This window comes from Paroedura picta, chromosome 10, assembly GCF_049243985.1.
Source record: "Paroedura picta isolate Pp20150507F chromosome 10, Ppicta_v3.0, whole genome shotgun sequence".
NCBI lineage: Eukaryota > Metazoa > Chordata > Lepidosauria > Squamata > Gekkonidae > Paroedura > Paroedura picta.
In genome coordinates, this window is record NC_135378.1 from 41,442,262 (window position 1) to 41,449,396 (window position 7,135).

A 7,135-nucleotide genomic window follows, 5' to 3' on the forward strand; every position below is an offset into this window, starting at 1 on the left:
TTTGATCTTAGAGCATAATCTTAAAAGGCAGGTCTGGCTCTTTCAGAAATGTGAGGAGCAAACATAAGGTAAACAAGGCAATAGGCCTGCTGTTGGGTGAAGGAGATACTCTGACAGAGGACAGAGAGAAAGCAGAAAGAATTAGTTTTTGCCTCTGTGTTTTCCCAGAACAATATAGACACATCTAGGCCTGGTAGTAGGTGAGGTATAGTGTCTGGTAGGCAGGTTGACATTGACAGAAAGGTTGTTGAGAGGCACCTGGCTGTACTGGATGAGTTCAGATTCTCTGGACCAGATGGTATGCACCCAAGAATACTCAAAGAATTTTCTGGAGAACTTGCAGAACCCTTGTCCATCATGTTTAGGACCTCTTGGAGAACTGGAGAGGTACCAGAAGACAGGATGAGAGTGAATATTGTTTTCAAGAAAGGGAGGAGAAATGATCTAGGAAACTGGCCTGTTGGCTAGTTAGTCTGACCTCAATTTCAGGGAAGATAATGGAGCACATTTTAAAGGGGACAATCTGAAATAATCTGAAGAACAATTTGTTGATTTGGGAAAGACAGCAAGGATTTGTGTCTACCAAGTCCTGTCAGACCAACATGGTTTCCTTCTTTGACCGAGTTATGGGCTTATTAGATCATAGAAACTCAGTGAATGTTGTCTATCTGGATTTCAGTAAAGCTTTTGACTAGGTTCCCCATGATGTTTGGGTGTGTAAACTGGAGGAATGGAGACTGGACTTTTAGTTGGTTAGGTGAATAGGGAATTGGCTAGAAAACCACACCCAAAGATTAGTTGTCCACTTTATTAGACTGGAGGGAGGAGAGCAGCGGAGGGCCACAGGGCTCAGTACTGGGTCTGGTACTTTTCAACATTTTTATCAGTGATCTGAACAAGGGGGTAGGGAGACTGCTCATTAAATTTGCAGATGACACCAAATTGGGAACAGCAGTGGACATCCCAGAAGATAGAGATAGAGTTCAACAAGATCTGAACACACTGGAAAAGTGAGCAAATGAGAACAAGATGCAATTCAATAAGAAGTGTAGAGTTCTACATCTGGGTCACAAAAATGGGAAGCATGCATAATGGATGGAAGATATACTTCTGAATAGCTGTGTCTGTGAATATGATCTTGGGGTATTTGTGGACAATAAGCTAAATATGAGCAGACACTGTGAAGTAGTGGTAAAGAAGGCAAGTGCAGTCTTGGGCTGTATCAACAGAGACATCACATCAAAATCACAAAATGTTGTTGTCCCACCATATATCACATTGCTCAGACCCCATCTGGAGTACAGTGTGTAGTTTGGGAAACCTTTCTTCTGGAGGCCTGTGAGGAAGGGCTGAGGGACTTGGGAATGTTCAGCCTGGAGAAGAGGAGGTTGAGAGGGGACATGATTGCTATCTTTATATATATGAAAGTTTATCACTTACAGGAGAGCAGGGAAAGGTTCCTGTTGGCAGCAGAGGATAGGATCCACAGTAATGGGTTTAAAGTATGCATAGAATGGTATCAGCTAGTTATCAGGAAAATATTTTTCACAATCAGACTAGTTCAGCATTGGAATTAACTGCCTCATAAGATGGTGAGCTCCCATTCACTGGCTGTCTTCAAGCAGCGGCCGAACAGATACTTATCCTGTATTCTTTAGTCTGATCCTGCATTGAGCAGGTGGTTAGACTAGATAGCCTGTATAGCTCCTTCCAACTCTACAATTCTATGAATACAACCATTTTGTTTGCTCAATCTCACCCATTTACTTTCCTTAATTCAACTCACATCCCACATATTTTTTTTTCTGTGGAGGTCCCATAATCCTCAGTATATTCTTTTGGTGGACAAAGGCTCCAGGAGGCATAACAGTTGATTCATTGCACTTGACTCAGATCATACAGTTTACATGAAATCTTGTTCACACCAAATTAACCTGAGATAAGATGGTGATATACAGTTTGTGATGCCAGTATAAATATTTGCTCCACAACGAACATGGCAGTCTAGTGGTTAGCCCACACTGGGACCGGAGCATGTCAACTTCTTAACTATGGCAATGCAAAGCAAATCAAACTATTATTTTTAATTCATGCATTTCTTTATCAACCCCCCCCCCCAGATTATTAGATTGAAAAGCATTCAAGGTATCCAATTTCAAATTTGGGACTTTGGATCATGCAATAAATTGCCACTAATGAAAAAAAATGTTTTAGTGATTCCTGCGTCCTACTGCAATGACCTGCTTGCCCTTCCTGGTGTTCTGGGGATTCCCTGTTCCACAGTAGTGGCACTTCAGGGAACACTTTGGGTTGCAGTGGCATGGGGACAAGGAAGTTTTTGCTTCTCTGGTTGAAATGCCTTCCATTAGCAGAGATTTCAAGCTTTGGATTAGAAAAACTTTTGCTTTTAGTAGTAAGTATCCCTGTGATATTATTATTGTATCAATTCTTCAGGCCATTATATTTTATTATCTAATTATAACAAGCTGCAGCATTCAAATTGGTATTAAAAACTGTGCCTTGTTCTTCCCCTGAGGAATGCATTTGCTTCATGAGAAGCAAAATCTTAGGAGGATTTGGTTATCCACTTAACAGGGTAAAGAATAATTTGTAATTGCTTTTGAAGAAGATTCCATTTGTAAAGGTACTTAAACCACATTCTGAGCTTCCAAAAATCATTTTCTAATGTGACTGCAATGCAAACCATGATGAAGAAATAATATATTTGAGATTAAGAATCTTTACTGTTTATGTGTTTGTACTTTTCTTTAAAAAGTTCTCAGACTGAATAAAGAAACTGGGGGGGGGGGTCCATCGGACTCAATGAACTTTCTATGGTCTTTGCAGCAGTTGTGAGCAAATTACAGAACTTCAGTCAATATGTAAAAGTGAAAGTAAATACACTGACGATGGCGCAATTACTTAGTTGAAGAACAGGAACATTGAATGATTATCATCCAGTCTCAAAGGTACCATTCTTGAGCAAGGATGACTCAAAGAATTCCTAGGCCTTTTCTGTACCAGGTAGTTGCTGCAGGTATTTCACGGTGGGTTTCTGTTTGTTTGTTTTTTAATGTATGTGTCTGATCCAGCATTCAGGGTGCCCAGCTGCTACCCTTCTCATAGCACCAAGTGGCTGATTTGCTCCACCTCCCACAAAAATTCTCTATAGGGATGTGGCCTCCCAGAACCAGGCATGCAGGGAGGGTTGCTGCCCCCCCCCCCCACACACACACCATTGGAGGGGCAGCAATGCTCAGATCAGCTAAGGAGATGATAGAAATGGCACTCTGGCATAGGCTAGATGGACCCATAATATCAAGCCAGTCTTTACCTGTTTAAATACCTTCCCTGCCACAGACTCAGTTATCCCAACACTCAGCACTGAGCAGCTGGAATGAGATCAAGCAGCTAGAGTTTATGTGACACCAACCTAACTGAAATACTGGCAGGCTGACCCCTGGCTTGTACTTCCTCCCTTTCCTCTCCCTCTCCCTGAAGTTTGTTATTCCTCTTTGGTCCTTGCTTCTATTAAACATTATCATTATGCTGTGCTAATTTACTACTCACTCTTTACCTATATGGGTGGAATGCTGCTTCAGACCAACACAGCTACACACCTCTCCATCAATCTAATACTTTGAAAATGACCTTTCTGTGTGTGTAGAGGCTGCAGACAGCATTGCACAGCACATTAAGATGCATTTCTTATGGTCTTGAAAGTAAGCACAGTTGGGGGCTCACTGTGTATGTCAATAGACTTCAGCTGTAAAGCCTTGAGTTCAATCAGCATCCGGATGCCTTTTTAAACAAAATTTTAGTTATCCCCCCCCCATTATTCTTCTACTTACGTTTGGGGAAAAAGTTGTAAACCAGAAACAATAAATAAGTAGACCATTTTACTGTGTTAATATAAATATTAACTGGTGTTCACAAAAACCTGTGTTAAATGCCATTGGGGGGGGGGGCAAGGAAAGGGAGTTGCAACATCTTTATCACTAAAGACACTAAAAACCAGTTTCCAAACCATTTCCAAATGAGCTTAGAGGGAAAACTTGTTAAGAAACATTCCTTGGCAAATATGCAAGATTGCTGGAAATCAGATTTTTAAATAAATCTTGGAAATCTTAAATAAATTTGCTTGGAAATCGTTTGGAATGAAACTGCCTTTTAATATTGAGCTGCCAAAGTGGCAGGGTAGCTTAAATTTTTCCCCTGTTATTTAAAAATCTGATTTCCAGCAATCTTGCATATTCCAGCACTATGGAATTCTCTATGGAAAAGTGAATACCATGTATCATTTGAACCACTAGAGCAGCTTCTAGTCCCTAGAAATCTGGATTGCGGCCTGGGAAGTTTTTTACTGCGGGGGGGGCGGGGAGAGGGAGCCGCGGCCCGGCGCCATGGCCTTTGTGGCCCGGCGCCGGGCCGCGGCCCGCAGGTTGGGGACCACTGGCTTAGATCATGTCAAGCTAGTGGAACCTTTAGTGACCACGTTTCCTTTTGCCGCTGACCATGCTGAGCATTAATGATTTTTCTAGCAAGTTTGATCGCATGATGTATCCAAAGTAAGTGAGCTTTAGCTGTAATATCTTCCCTTCTAATGACATAGTTGGTTTGATCCTCTCTAAAACAATCTTGTTGGTAACTTTGGCTGTCCATGGTATTCGCAGTATTCGTCTCCAACACCATAATTCGAAAGCATCTCTTCTCCTGTCTTCCTTTTTCAGGGTCCAGCTTTCACATCCATAGGTTGTTATGGGGAAGACAACGTCATTGACTAGCCTGCACTTTGTATTAAGGCTGATATCCTACTCTTCCATATTTGGTTCATGCCTAACATTGTGTTCCCACCAAGTGTTATTCACAGTTTTATTTCATGGCTGCATCCACCACTTTGATTGATCTCCCTCCCCCCCCCAAAAAAAAATTGGGAACAAGATTACTTTTTTAAAGATTCAAAACTCATAATTCCAAAAGGCGTGGCAGTAAAATAAGCACTATGCATCTATAATTAGATGCATAGGCATAGCAATGAAGAAGTTTTACTTAAAAAAAATACCTTGCATTGTGGGCCCTTAAAAACATGTAGAAAGGTGATTGGCTGCCTGGCTTGACTGACAGGAAGAGGAGAGCCATGTGTATAGTGTGTTCCACTCTTCCGCCATTTCAAGCAGGCATGCAGAGTGCCAAAAAGCGTGATAAGGTGGCAGAGGAAAGCAAGAGAGCCAGGAGGTGAGGAATGGCTGGAGGCACAATTATTATAGTTTTAAGCCATTGTGCTGGCATAATGCTATTTTTTTCGATATGCAGAATGGCCCTAACACACTCCTTCTCAGTTCCACTGTATTGTACTTTAAAACTGTAATTCCTGAAATTCCATGGAGATGTAATATACAACAAAGCAGGTAATTCTGGAAAGATAAATAAAGCCCCTCATGGCCTTGTACCTCTTATTTGTAGGATCACATCTTTCCCTCTGCTCCACCCTGGCAACGTGGCTCATGTCAACATAAATTTCTGAAGGTGCCAAGCTGAAAATGGGCAAAATCAAAAACTGCCTGCACAAGTGCTTTCTCTGCTGCCTTTCCTGCTTTGTGGAATGGAATGCCTCGAGGAATCTATCACTTTCCTGGCTGTCTACAACCTTCAAAGCTGAATTATTCAAGAGGGCATTCTGGGCAGGTGATAGAGTCACACTGCGCAAAACAGTTCACAAACTTGGATTAAGGATTAGGAACTGTGGTCTATCCTGCTGTGGATAGCTAACTGTAGTAGCATCCTATTATGTAATCTCTGTATCACTGAATGCATATGTTAACACTTTCTGCCTGGTTCTGGACTACAAAAATCCTACTACATTGTTTACTGAATGTCCCATTTTGTTGATTGTAGTATATGTGGTCCACCCCGAGTCCCTGTGAGAAAGACAGACTATAAATACCATAACTTGATAACATAAAATAAACTGCAATGAAGGCAGATGAGGCTACAGAAATCTTCCATGCACACAGCAAGCTACACATTTAGACCAAGTAAAATACTAGTGATATATCACTTGATAATCAATAAGAACATGATGAAACTACTAGTGAAATACCAGGACTGTTGTCTATTGTCCATTGCCATTGCTTCGACTGTCTTTCCAATGACAGAGTCAATGCTGATTCAAATTATGACACAAACAAAAAAGCATGGCTTAAACAAAAGGACTGTGCTTTTGTTCAATTAGAAGATCGTTGACAGACTTTTTGAGGAGAGTTGGGTCTCAACCAGAAAGAAACACATACAAATAGACAGGACAGTCAGGACAGTCAGAACTAGTTTCTAGAAGGGAGCACAGAAATGCACTCTGCCACGGCAGAAGCAGCAAATAACACAGGTCAGGGCAGAAACAACATTGCTGTTTCCTATGTTGTCTAAGCTGTGCGACTGTTCCTCCACTCTGTAAGCAATTGTCACACACACAATACCTTTATTGGCATAAAGCAGGTTAGCAAAATGAACAGAGAGAGTCAGGATACATAAATCAGCACATATACTAAAATTGGAACGATACAGAGAAGATTAGCATGGCCCCTGCGCAACCAATTGTCTAAAGACACAGTGATCAGTCTGACCAATTACAAGCTGGGGGGGAAGTTTTCAAAGGACAGCTGAACAAGCAACTACAATGATGGGAGGAAGAAGGCACATCCTTGCCCATGTGCATCCCTCTGTAGTCAAGTCAGCCACTCTTTAAAAACTCCCCTACATACACAATTCTAATCAGTCAGACGGCACCTGAAGAGGTCAAGGTCAGCAGGGAAGGGGTAGGCAGAAAAATGTAGAGGGGAAAAGAGGGTGGTAAATTGTCAGAAAAGGAGATGGTGGAGATATATTGGAGGAGACTGACAAAGAAGGGGGAGAAGAGAAGTAAGACTGTCAGGGGAGGGGGAGAAAGAGGGGTAGAAGAGGAAAATAGAAGGGAGCAAAAATTGGGGAGGATAGGATATGAGTCCCTTGAGTGCCTCTACTTGTATATTCTAATAGTGAAGTTGGCCAAATCTGAGGATTCTTTAATCCAATAATTGCAGTTGTGAATGGACAAGACAATTTTTTCTGCAAACCTAAACAATGAGTACTTACTTTTATA

The 7,135-nt window shown here is 41.6% G+C and overlaps 1 pseudogene; it reads left to right on the forward strand.

Moving 5' to 3' along the window:
- Positions 1-6,520: 6,520 nt before the first annotated feature.
- LOC143820087 (U6 spliceosomal RNA) lies at positions 6,521-6,618 on the forward strand (annotated as a pseudogene).
- The last annotated feature ends 517 nt before the right edge of the window (positions 6,619-7,135 follow it).